The following is a 14,456-nucleotide window of genomic DNA, read 5'->3' on the forward strand; positions in this document are numbered from 1 at the left end:
CAATGCAAAACAGTACTAGAATAGTTGAAGCAGGCATCAGTTGCTGTTCTCAAGCTCATTTCCTTCGGGGAATATGCCCATTTACAAACGACAAGGAATCAGAGACAGGGGACTGCTGAGCTATCGTCAATCACTAGACTGACAAAATTAAACAAGTAATACTTAACCTTGTCACTTGATCTCAGTCACAGATGACAGCTACTTACTCACTAACTAACAAGGTAAATAAGTTCTCTTCACCACCCAGTCAAATATAGGGCACAGTGGATGGAAGATAAATGGTTATCTTTTCCAAAAAATTAATTTTGTTTTTGCAATTTGACAGATTTACCAAGGGTACTAATTCTAGAAGCCACATCATTGAATGTTAGGTGGCAGGACACTCCAGATATTATATATAAATTATATAAATTTGTCACAACCATGTTCGCTTCAGACATTAGGCTGGTGTAGGTTCTCAATCCAAAATATTGACCATCCTTTTATCTCACAGATGCTGCCTGATCTGCTGAGTTCCCCCAGCAGTTCAGTTTGTTTGTTCCTTAAACTGGAGCTTTGAGGGTTGATTATGATGATAACATAGAACATAGAATAGTACAGCACAGTACAGGCCCTTCAGCCCACAATGTTGTGCCAACCCTCAAACCCTGCCTCCCATATAAGCTCCCACCTTAAATTCCTCAATATACCTGTCTAGTGGTCTCTTAAACTTCACTAGTGTATCTGCCTCCACCACTGACTCAGGCAGTCCATTCCACACACCAACCACTCTGAGTAAAAAAACTTCCTCTAATATCCCCCTTGAACTTCCCACCCCTTACCTTAAAGCCATGTCCTCTTGTATTGAGCAGTGGTGCCTTGGGGAAGAGGCACTAGCTATCCACTATCTATTCTTCTTATTATCTTGTACACCTCTATCATGTCTCCTCTCATCCTCCTTCTCTCCAAAGAGTCAAGCCCTAGCTCCCTTAATCTCTGATCATAATGCATACTTTCTAAACCAGGCAGCATCCTGGTAAATCTCCTCTGTACCCTTTCCAATGCTTCCACATCCTTCCTATAGTGAGGTGACCAGAACTGGACACAGTACTCCAAGTGTGGCCTAACCAGAGTTTTATAGAGCTGCATCATTACATCGCGACTCTTAAACTCTATCCCTTGACTTATGAAAGCTAACACCCCATAAGCTTTCTTAACTACCTTATCCACCTGTGAGGCAACTTTCAGGGATCTGTGGACATGTACCCTGGGATTCCTCTGCTCCTCCACACTACCAAGTATCCTGCCATTTACTTCGTACTCTGCTTTGGAGTTTGTCCTTCCAAAGTGTACCACCTCACACTTCTCCAGGTTGAACTCCATCTGCCACTTCTCAGCCCACTTCTGCATCCTATCAATGTCTCTCTGCAGTCTTTGACAATCCTCTACACTATCTACAACACCACCAACCTTTCTGTGTCTGCAAACTTGCCAACCCACCCTTCTAGCCTCACATCCAGGTCGTTAATAAAAATCACGAAAAGTAGAGGTCCCAGAACAGATCCTTGTGGGACACCACTAGTCACAATCCTCCAATCTGAATGTACTCCCTCCCCCACCACCCTCTGCCTTCTGCAGGCAAGCCAATTCTGAATGCACCTGGCCAAGCTTCCCAGGATCCCATGCCTTCTAACTATCTGAATAAGCCTACTGTGTGGAACCTTGTCAAATGCCTTACTAAAATCCATATAGATCACATCCACTGCACTACCCTCATCTATATGCCTGGTCACCTCCTCAAAGAACTCTATCAGGCTTGTTAGACATGATCTGCCCTTCACAAAGCCATGCTGACTGTCCCTGATTGGACCATGATTCTCTAAATGCCTATAGATCCTATCTCTAAGAATCTTTTCCAACAGCTTTCCCACCACAGACGTAAGGCTCACTGGTCTATAATTACCCGGACTATCCCTACTACCTTTTATGAACAAGGGGACAACATTCGCCTCCCTCCAGTCCTCCAGTACCATTCTCATGGACAACGAGGACATAGGGATCCTAGCCAGAGGCTCAGCAATCTCTTCTCTCGCCTCGTGGAGCAGCCTGGGGAATATTCCGTCAGGCCCCGGGGACTTATCTGTCCTAATGTATTTTAACAACTTCAACACCTCCTCTCCCTTAATATCAACATGCTCCAGAAAATCAACCTCACTCATATTGTCCTCACCATCATCAAGTTCCCTCTCATTGGTGAATACCGAAGAGAAGTATTCATTGAGGACCTCGCTCACTTCCACAGCCTCCAGGCACATCTTCCCACCTTTATCTCTAATCGGTCCTACCTTCACTCCTGTCATCCTTTTTTTCTTCACATAATTGAAGAATGCCTTGGAGTTTTCCTTTACCCTACTCACCAAGGCCTTCTCATGCCCCCTTCTTGCTCTTCTCAGCCCCTTCTTAAGCCCCTTTCTTGCTTCCCTATATTCCTCAATAGACCCATCTGATCCTTGCGTCCTAAACCTCATGTATACTGCCTTCTTCCACCTGACTAGATTTTCCACCTCACTTGTCACCCATGGTTCCATCACCCTACCATTCTTTACCTTCCTCACCGGGACAAATTTATCCTTAACATCCTGCAAGAGATCTTTAAACATTGACCACATGTCCATAGTACATTTCCCTGCAAAACCATCATCCCAATTCACACCCGCAAGTTCTAGCCAGATAGTCTCATAATTTGTCTTTCCCCTATTAAAAATTTTCCTGTCCTCTCTGATTCTATCCTTTTCCATGATAATGCTAAAGGCCAAGGAAGAGTGGTCACTGTCCCCCAGATGCTCACCCACTGAGAGATCTGTGACCTGACCCGGTTCATTACCTAGTACTAGATCTAGTATGGCATTCCCCCTGTTCGGCCTGTCCATATACTGTGACAGGAATCCGTCCTGGACACACTTAACAAACTCTGCCCCATCTAAACCCTTGGAACTAATCAGGTGCCAATCAATATTAGGGAAGTTAAAGTCACCCATGATAACAACTTTTGCACCTTTCCAAAATCTGCCTCCCAATCTGCTCCTCCTGTATCTCTCTCTGCTGCTACCTGGGGGCCTATAGAATACTCCCAATAGAGTAACTGCTCCCTTCCTGTCCTGACTTCCACCCATATTGACTCATAAGAGGATCCTGCTACATTACCCACCCTTTCTGTAGCTGTAATAGTATCCCTGACCAGTAATGCCACCCTTCCTCCCCTTTTTCTGCCCTCTCTATCCCTTTTAAAGCACTGAAATCCAGGAATATTGAGAATCCATTCCTGCCCTGGTGCCAGCCAAGTCTCTGTAATGGCCACTACATCATAATTCCATGTATGTATCCAAACTCTCAGTTCATCACCTTTGTTCCTGATGCTTCTTGCATTGAGGTACATACATTTCAGCCCTTCTACCTTGCTGTCTTTACACCACTTATTCTGCTTCTCTTTCCTCAAAGCCTCTCTGTATGTTAGATCTGGCTTTACTCCATGCACTTCTTTTACTGCTCTATCGCTCTGGGTCCCATCCCTCTCGCAAATTAGTTTAAACCCTCCCGAACCATGCTAGCAAACCTACCTGCAAGGATATTGCTCCCCCTCAAGTTCAGGTGCAACCCATCCAATCTGTACAGGTCCCACCTTCCCCAGAAGAGATCCCAACGATCTAAAAATCTAAAACCCTGCTCCCTGCACCAACTCCTCAGCCACGCATTCAACTGCCATCTCCTCCAATTCTTACCATCACTGTCACGTAGCACTGGCAGCAATCCTGAGAACGCCACCCTTGAGGTCCTGTTCTTCAGCCTTCTGCCTAGTTCCCAAAACTCACATTTCAGGACCTCATCCCTCTTCCTGCCTATGTCATTGGTCCTTACATGTATCACAACTTCTGGTTGCTTTCCCTCTCGTACCAGGATGTCGTGCACCCGGTCAGGGACATCCCGGACCCTGGCACCCGGGAGACAACAAACCATGCAGGTGTCCTTCTCACGTTCACAAAATCTCCTGTCTGCTCCCCTGACTATAGAGTCTCTAATGACAACAGCTCTCCTCTTCTCCGTCCCATCTTTCTGCACCACAGGGTCAGATTCAGAGCCGGAGGCCCTGCCACCATGGCTCACACCTGGTCGGTCATCCCCGCCAACAGTATCCAGGACAGTCAACTTATTATTCAGGGGAATGGCTACAGGGGTGCTCTGCACTATCTGTCTGCTCACCTTCACTTTTCCCCCTCTGACTGTCACCCAACGACCTGCTTCCGACAGCCTAGGTGTGACTACCTCCCTGTAGCTCTCATCTATGACTGCCTCATTCTCCCTTATGAGTCGAAGGTCATCCAGCTGCTGCTCCAGATTCCTTACACGGTCTTCCAGATCGCCCAGCCGTATGCACTTCCGGCAGGTGTGACTCTGCGGGAGAGGGGAGTTCCCCCAAGACTGCCACATCTCACATGAGAGGCACATCACCGTCTCAGGAGACATTGTAAAAACTAACTGTGAGCTAGCTTGTCCTCCGCCTCTTCTCGTCCAAGCCTCTCGAATCAAAGCCTCAAAGCTCCACTCCTTCACTGACCCACTCACGCACTGGCCACTTCGCTTGAGCTATCCCTCTATTTATCTGTTTGAGCTTTTCAAAATGTTTGGTCACCTGACCTCAACCGCCCAATCAGCTGCTTTCTGCTGGGTCTGAGCTATTCAAATCTTGATTGTCTAATCAACGGCTTTCTGCTGATCTATTCAAGTCTTGATTGACTTGATTGCACAGACCAACTGCCAAAACTGCCAGAATCTCTCAAGTCAAAGCCTCAAAGCTCCACTCCTTCACTGGCCCACTCACGCACTGTTAATTAAAGGGCTCAAGCCTTCGAGCTACCATGGAGTCTGAAGTTTTACTTCAGACTTACAGAATGTGCAGTTTTAAAAAAAAATTCTTTTAACAGTTTTTTACAGTACAGAATGTACAGAAGCAATTCAAAATAAGTTTAATCCTTTTAATATCAAACATATACAAATAAGATGTAATGGATGCTCTACAGTGTACAAAATCAGGAATTAAAGGAGCATGAGATTTCAAACAGGTTTTGGATGAAGCTCCCAAATTTGATATTATATTGTAAGCAGTTCCCCTTTTAAGTGGTTTTCTTACTATTTACTCCCACTCACCTACTCTCCAGTTACTGCTAGTTTCCTTTGGACCTTGTATGATATGTGTGATCCTTTGTAAGAATCTTTGCAGAATGTTATTGGTACCTACAATATCCCATCCCATTGCTAAATCCAGGCTCAATCCACCATTTTCCCACAATCCTGTTTCTAACTTCACCTCCCCATAATCTGCAACATACTCAACTTCCTCCATGAGCTTCAGAAAGTACTTTATTGGCACAAGATGTCAGTGTTTTTTTTCTGTTCTGTCTTGAGCAACATTTAGGCCTTGGAAGTGACATAATTTCAAAGCTGGGATCTTCATCCAAAACCCGTTTGGAATCTCATACTCCTTCAGTTCCTGATTTTGTTCTCTGTAGACCATTATACCTTTCTTGTAGATTTTTGATATTAAAAGATTTAAACTAATTTTAAATTGCTTCTGTACATTCTGTACTGTTAGAACTGTTAAAAGAAAATAAATAAAAACTGCGCATTCTGTAAATCTGAAATAAGATCAGAGAATCCTGGAGACCCTTGGAAGGCCAGACAGTATCATCTAAAGAAAGAGAAAAGTTAATGTTTCAGGTGTGTGATAGTTAATCACATTAGATATTGCTGCGGTTAATGCAGCTGAGGGATTGTGGCTGTTTATGCAACTGAAAACCCATCTCCCATCTATTTCAAATTAAATCCTTCTAAACAATAAGCAGTTTTGAAATTACAAAGATGACTGCATCCATAAACACCATCTGTCTATGAAGATACAATGTCACAGCAGCGGTATGGTTTGGAAAATGCCATTACCATGAGAGATTTTTATTTACATTAATCTAACTACAGAAATAGATATATGTCACATGACTTATATTAAACCAGGCATAGACATCCTCTTTCAATCTTGTATACTGCATTTTTGTTCACATTGTGACTTCCTTTACATTTGAGAAAGCAAATTCAGATTGTGTGATCACTCTACAGAGAATCTGCACTCAGTCTGCTGCAGTGTCTCTGAGCTTGTTGCTTTAATTCAGCACTCTGCTTCCACTCTGAACACTGTGTCTGCGGCCTCTTGAAATGTTAAGATGAAGTAAAATGCAAGCTTGAGGAATAAAACTTTATCTTTCACTTGGGGACATTGCAGCCAGCAGGACTCAATACCGAACTCTCCAAAATTAAATAGCTTCCTCGTTCTCTCTGTGAATGCTGAAAATTCACAGAGAAAATTCATGGCAGGCTGTATCTATTCACTTTCCCAGGCTGTCCAATATGAGGGAGATGATTCAGCTTATAGTCCAAGTATTCACTGAGAAAGGTCTCAGTAACAGAGGTCTCGTAAGATAATTTCATATTCTACAGTATTTCATAGAATACTAAAGCAGAGCATGTAAATTTCATTCAGGTTGGTAGTTGACAAGACAACATGATCACCAATGCTCTGGGAGCTGTGCACCATTCACCATCTCAATACAATTCACTCATGTGGGTGCACTAGAACCAATTTCCTAATGATGCCCATCCCATCAATTCTACATCTCTTCCTCAAAAGCTAATTAGATATTTATTCATACATTCCCATGATCTAGTTGCTATTCCATGATCCAATTCCTAACAGTCCTGGAACTAAGAGGCTTCTTCTGCTATTTTCTTTAAAGGTCAATTACATTGCAATGGGTAAGACTGGGTAACGATAGCTGCTTTTCATCCCTGAAGGACTTAAATTTTAGTGTCTATTGACTAAATTAAAACAGTAACTGAAGTTCAAGGGTATTTAATGATCTGTAAAGGGCTTTGAAATATCCTGAGATCATTGCAGGTGCTATAGAAACTCAGTATTTCTTCCTCTTAAGAACGTTGATAGAAGTAACTTGCTGTACCTCCTCTCAGTATGTCCATTAACTAAATTGTCACCTTAGTCCATTTATTATCTACAATAAGTGTTGTCTTGGATTCATGCCAAACCATTTAATATATGGAAGAAGGTCACCAAAGAATTTGGAATGATAACATATCCATGGCAGTTACCCTCAATAATAAATACATCACTTTGCATACTGTAAGGGGAACAAACTACCAGGGGAAAGCTGCAGGAACCAGGTTTTTGGCACTGAGTCTGTCTCTGTGGCTTAGAGGGGAAGTGGGTTTGAAGAGGAGAGCAGTAGTGATAGGGGATTCCGTAGCTTGAGGGAGTTTAACTGGACAACAAATTCAGCAGATATGAAAGAGATGCTCAGAGAGAACGTTGCCTCCAAGGTGCCAGGATCAGGGATGGTTTGGATTGGGTCTGCAACATTCTGAAAAGAAGGGTGAACAGCTGGAAGTCATGGTACATATTGTACCAATGATATAGACAGAAAAAGGGAAGAGGTCCTGAAGGGAGAATATAGGGAGTTTTTTGTATAAAGCTGAAAAGCAGGACCTCAAGGGTAGTAATCTGTAAACTGCTGTCTTGCCATGTACCAGTAAAGGTAATTATATGGTGATTTAACAGATGAACACATGGCTGAGAAACAGGTGCAAGGAGCATGGTTTCTGGATAATTGGGATCTCATCTGGGAGAGGTCTGAACCATACAAAAAGGACATATTAAACCTGATTACACCTTAACTCATGGTGGAACTATTTCCTTGCTAGCCAGTTTACTAGACTGTTGCAGAGGGTTCTAATTAAGTTGACAGGGGTATGGGAGCTGGAGTGATGAGGCTGAAGATGGGGCAGTTGGTATACAAGTCAATGCAATGTGCAATGAAACTGTGAGGAAAAATAGGCAAATAATTATGCAAAATTGCAGTCAGTGGTGTAATGGTTTCAATATTTCAGTAATATTTGAGTAATATTGTAAACATATTGTTTCACTAAGCATTTTTTTTTGTCAACGTAATTCATTATGGGTTATATGTTAGAAGTACGTGAATGGCGTACGTTATTATGCCACTACGTCATATGTGAGTGCCTCAGCAAAAAAAAAGGGAAAAATTAAGTTGACAAATATCCCGATTCCTATTTTTAAATTTCTTTTCAATTAGTTTTTAGAGTTATAAAACATAACAGTGACAGTGAGGAAGTTTTAAAATGAACCGAGATGACCCGTGGAAGCACAGCAAGTTTCTCTTAAAATAGATTGTGTGATAATGTACATTGAAAAAATTGAACAGTATTTTGAAGCAAATGAGATACCTGATGAAAAACGAGTGCCAATGTTGCTGAGTGCAATGTGTGGAAAGACACACAGTTTGCCTGGAAGTTTAACTGCTCAAGAAATCAGGTAAGAATTTGGGGGGAGGGGAGGAAGAATTATACGATGGTTGGTGATAGTTGAGACCAGGAGAGGGGGAGGGGTGAAGTAAAGATCTGGGAAATAGATTGGTGAAAGAGATAAAGGGCTTGAGAAAGGGGAATCCTATATGAGGGAACAGCAGACCATGGACGAAAGGGAAGGGGGAGGAGCAACAGAGGGAGGTGATGGGCAAGTAAGCAGAAAAGTTGAGAAAGGGAAAAAAACAGACATGTAAAAAGTGCAGGGTACAATTGTCATGAGTTTTTTCAATATTCTGGATTGTGTGTTGTTTAACGAATCAGATTTAATCAAGGAGCTTATAGTAAAGGAGCTCTTAGGAGGCAGTTATCATAATATAATAGAATTCACCCTGCAGTTGGAGAGGGAGAAACTAAGTCAAATGTATCAGTATTACAGTGGAATAAAGGGATTTAGAGGCATAGAGAAGAGCTGGCCAACGTTGATTGGAAAGGGACACTAGCAGGAATAATGGCAGAATAGCAATGGGTGGAGTTTCTGGAAGCAACTCGGAAGGTGCAGGATAGATGCATCCCATAGAAGAAGTATTCTAATGGCAGGATGAAGCAATTGTGTCAGATAAGGGAAGTCAAGCAACAAAAAAGCAAAACAGATGACATACCATATAATAAAAATTAGTGGGAAGTTGGAGGATTAGGAAACTTTTAAAAAACAATAGAAGGCGACTGAAAAAACCACAAGGAGCGAAATTATGAAGTATTGGGGTAAGCTAGCCAATAATATAAAAGAAGATGCCAAATGCATTTTCAGATATGTAAAGTGTAAAAGAGAGGCAAGAGTGGACGTGGGACCGCTGGAAAACATAAGCAGCATGTCAGAAATTCAAAATTGTCAGGTGGCAAAAATGAGAGTAGTTCCTATTATCAAGGATAATGTCCTTGGGAAGAGACAGTGACGGACTATGTAGAAATGTTCCACAGACTTGTAGTTGAGACAGTGTGGAACAAGAAATTCCTCATGATTGCTTTCCAGCATGGCTGAGTACAGCCTTTCAACATGAGATCGCAGGTGTGGTGAGCCTCAATGATCTGCTAAATCTAGCCATTCGAATCAACATCCAGGCAACTGACTGCCGTAGAGAAAGACCGCCTTGTGTTTACCCTTTTATATTTACCGTTTCCCTCATCACCCAGTACCCAGTCCACGGAGGAGACCCTGCAGGTGAGGCTCATGCGCTTATTGCGTTAGGAATGAGAATGGTGCAGGTAAACAGCTTCCTGTCCCTATTGTGGTGAGCCAGCATACTTCCAAGCATCATGTCCCAAGATCCCAGTAAAAGCGGATACCCATCAGCAGGAAGGAGCATTCTGACCTGATCTGGGGTTGATTCTCCCTGATATCATCTTCCCCTTATCACATTATGCTTCAAGCTTCCATTGAGAACCAGGCATTCATTGACTCCGGGGCATACGAAAATCTCATGGATATCTCTCTGGCACAAAACTGGGAATTCCGACTCAGCAATTCAGAGAAAGTATCGATGTCAAGGCTCTGGGCGCAGCCAAGATCTATAGAGATGCCCCAGCTTGTGCTAGAAAGAAACCATAGGGAACTGCTCTCCTATTTTGTTGATTCGCCTGACCTGCTGCTGCTGCTTGCAGTTCTCAGGCTAACTTGAGACAACCTGCAGATCAACTGGTCCTTAAAGGTGCTCCAAGAGTGGAGACTGATATGTTTGTTTACCTGTATGGATCCAGCTCAAGTACCTGTCAATGTATCCCCTCTGCTACCTAGTGCCAGGGTGGACCTATCAGGTGTTCCAGCAGAATCTACTGACCTTCCTGAGATCTTCAGTAAGATCACCAGGTGTGTCAAGCTACAGCTCCTTAGGGACCAGGTTAGGGAACTGGAGCTGCAGCTCGACGATCTTCATCTGATCAGGGAGAGTGAGGAAGTGATAGAGAGGAGCTATAGGCAAGTAGTCACAGCGGGGCCTCAGGAGACAGATAAGTGGATAACAGTCAGGAGAGGGAAGAGCAAGAATCAGATACTGGACAATACCCCTGTGGCTGTCCCCCTTAACAATAAGTACTCCTTTTTGTGTACTGTTGGGGGGCACGGCCTACCTGGGGGAAGCAACAGTGGCTGTGCCTCTGGCACAGAGTCAGACCCTGTGGCTCAGGAGGGTAGGGGAAGGAAGAGGATGGCAGCAGTGATAGGGGACTTAATCGTTAGGGGGTCAGAGAGGCGATTCTGTGGACGCAGAAAAGAAACCCAAATGGTAGTTTGCCTCCCAGGTGCCAGGGTCTGGGATGTTTTGATTGCGTCCATGATACCCTGAAGTGGGAAGGTAAACAGCCAGAGGTCGTGGTACATATTGGTACCAACGACATAGGTAGGAAACGGGAGGAGGTCCTGAAAACAGACTACAGAGAGTTAGGAAGGAAGTTAAGAAGCAGGACCGCAAAGTTAGTAATCTCGGGATTACCGCCTGTGCCACGTGACAGTGAGTATAGGAACAGAGTGAGATGGAAGATAAAAGTGTGGCTAAGGGATTGGAGCAGGGGCCAGGGATTCAAATTTATGGATCATTGGGACCTCTTGGGGGGCAAGCAAGACCTGTACAAAAAGGACAGGTTGCACTGGAATCCAAGGAGGACCAATATCCTGGCAGGGAGGTTTACTAAGGCTACTGGGTAGAGTTTAAACTAGAATTGCGGGGGGGGGGGGGCGCGGAACTGAACTGAAGAGACGGAAGAAGGGGCAGTTGGCTCACAAATACAGAAAGCTTGGAGACAATGTGAGAGGGAGGATGGGCAGATGATAGAAAAGGAATGCACTCAGACCGATGGTTTGAAATGTGTCTACTTTAATGCAAGAAGCATCATGAACAAAGCGGATGAGCTTAGAGCGAGGATCAGTACTTGGAGCTATGATGTTGTGGCCATTACAGAGACTTGAATAGCTCAGGGGCAGGAATGGTTACTTAGAGTGCCAGGCTTTAGATGTTTCAGAAAGGACAGAGAGGGAGGCAAAAGGGGTGGGGGCACGGCACTACTGATCAGAGATAATGTCACAGATGCAGAAAAGGAGGTAGACATGGAGGGATTGTCTACCGAGTCTCTGTGGGTGGAAGTTAGGAACAGGAAAGGGTCAATAACTATACTGCGTGTTTTTTATAGACAACCCAATAGTAACAGGGACATCGAGGAGCAGATAGGGAGACAGATTTCGGATAGGTGAAATAATAACAGGGTTGTCATGGTAGGAGATTTTAATTTCCCAAATATTGATAATCGTCTCCCTAGAGCAAAGGGTTTAGACGGGCTGGAGTTTGTTAGGTATGATCAGGAAGGTTTCCTGACACAATATGTAGATAAACCTTCAAGAGAAGAGGCTGTATTTGATCCAGTATTAGGAAATGAACCTGGTCAGGTGTCAGATCTCTCAGTGGGAGAGCATTTTGGAGATAGTGATCACAGTACTGTCTCATTTACCATAGCATCGGAGAGGAATAGGAACAGACAAGTTAGGAAAGCATTTAATTAGAGTAAGGGGAAATATGAAGCTATCAGGCAGGAACTTGGAGCATTAGTTGGGAACAGATGTTCTCAGGGAAATGTACAGCAGAAATGAGGCAAATGTTCAGGAGATATTTCTGTACAGCAGAAATGAGGCAAATGTTCAGGAGATATTTGTGTAGTGTTCTGCATAGGTACGTTCCAATGAGACAGGGAAAGGATGGTAGGGTACAGGAACTGTGGTGTACAAAGGCTGTTGAAAATCTATTCAAGAAGAAACGAAAAGCTTTTGAAAGGTTCAAAAAACTAGGTAATGATAGAGATCTGGAAGATTATAATGCCAGCAGGAAGGATTTTAAAAATGAAATTAGGAGAACCAGAAGGGGCCATGAGAAAGTCTTGGCGAGCAGGATTATGCAACACCCCAAGGCATTCTACAGGTACATGAAGAGAAAGAGGATAAGGTGAGAGAGTATAGGACCAATCAAGTGTGACAGTGGAAAAGTGTGTATGGAACCGGAGGAGATAGCAGAGATAACTTAATGAATACTTAGCTTCAGTATTCACTACGGAAAAGGATCTTAGTGATTTTAGGGATAACTTACAGCGGATTGAAAAGCTTGAGCATGTAGATATTAAGAGAGAGGATGGATCAAGTTGGATAAGGCACCAGAACCAGACCACCAGATACCGTGGGAAGCGAGGGAGGAGATTGCTGAGCCTCTGGCGATGATCTTTGCATCATCAAAAGGACAGAAGAGGTTCCGGAGGATTGGAGGGTTGTGGATGTTGTTCCCTTATTCAGGAAAGGGAGTAGGGATAGCCCAGGAAATTATAGACCAGTGAGTCTTACTTCAGTGGTTGGTAAATTGATGGAGAAGATCCTGAGAGGCAGGATTTGTGAACATTTGGAGAGGCATAATATGATCAGGAATAGTCAGCATGGCTTTGTAAAAGGCAGGTCATGCCTTACGAGCCTGATTGAATTTTTTGAGGATGTGGCTAAACACATTGATGAAGGAAGAGCAGTAGATGTGTTGTATATGGACTTCAGCAAGGCATTTGGTAAGTTACCCCATGCAAGGCTTATTGAGAAAGTAGGGAGGCATGGTATCCAAGGGGACCCTGCTTTATGGATCCGGAATTAGCTTGTTCACAGAAGACAAAGAGTGGTTGTAGACGAGTCATATTCTGCATGGAGATCGGTGACCATTGGTGTGCCTGAGGGATCTGTTCTGGGACCCCACCTCTTCATGATTTTTATAAATGACCTGGATGAGGAAGTGGAGGGATGGGTTAGTAAATTTGCTGATGACACAAAGGTTGGGGGTGTTGTGGATAGTGTGGAGGGCTGGCAGAGGATATAGTGGGACATCGATAGGATGCAAAACTGGGCTGAGAAGTGGTAGATGGAGTTCAACCTAGATAAATGTGAGATGGTTCATTTTGGTAGGTCAAATATGATGGCATAATATAATATTAATGGTAAAACTCTTGGCAGTGTGGAAGATCAGAGGGATCTTGGGGTACGAGTCCATAGGGCACTCAAAGCTGCTGTGCAGGTTGACTCTGTAGTTAAGAAAGCATGCAGTGCATTGGCTTTCATCAACCGTGAGATTGAGTTCAAGAGCCGAGAGGTAATGTTACAGCATTATAGGACCCTGGTCAGACCCCACTCGGAGTACTGTGCTCAGTTCTGGTCACCTCACTACAGGAAGGACGTGGAAGCTATAGAAAGGGTGCAGAGGAGACTTACAATGATGTTGCCTGGATTGGGGAGCATGCCTTATGAGTGAACTCGGCCTTTTCTCCTTGGAGCGGCGGAGAATGAGAGGTGACCTGATAGATGTGTATAAGATGATGAAGAGCATTGATCGTGTGGATAGACAGAGGTTTTTTCCAGGGCTGAAATGGTTAACACGAGAGAGCACAGTCTTAAGGTGCTTGGAAGGAGGTACAGAGGAGATGTTAGGGGTAAGTTTTTTACACAGAGAGTGCTGAGTGCATGGAATGGGCTGTCAGCAATGGTGGTGGAGGTCGATATGATAAGGTCTTTTAGGAGATACCTGGATAGGCCCATGAACCTTAGATAAATAGAAGGCTATGGGTAACCCTAGGTAATTATTAAGTAAGTACATGTTCGGAACAGCATTGTGGGCCAAAGGGCTTGTATTGTGCTGTAGGTTTTCTATGTTTCTAAGAAAGCCACCTCCATGCCTCCACACTGGCCATACAACTGTGCCATTGACCCCTTACTCAGTACTAGTCATCCCCGGGGCTGGCTCTTTTCCCTGTTTTGCCCTGAAATGGTGGCCATGGATGAATACATTAAGAAGGCATTGCCTTTAGAACTCATCCATCTGTTAACCTCATCAGTGGGGACAGAGTTCTTTTTTGTGAGCAAGAGACTTGGCAAGATCCACCCCTGCATTGATTGTCAGCTCCTCTACAACACCACAGTGAAGAACTGCTACCCTCTTCCCTGTTTGCCTCTGCATTTGAAATTCTCCAGGGAG

Source organism: Mobula birostris, chromosome 11 (assembly GCF_030028105.1).
Source record: "Mobula birostris isolate sMobBir1 chromosome 11, sMobBir1.hap1, whole genome shotgun sequence".
NCBI lineage: Eukaryota > Metazoa > Chordata > Chondrichthyes > Myliobatiformes > Myliobatidae > Mobula > Mobula birostris.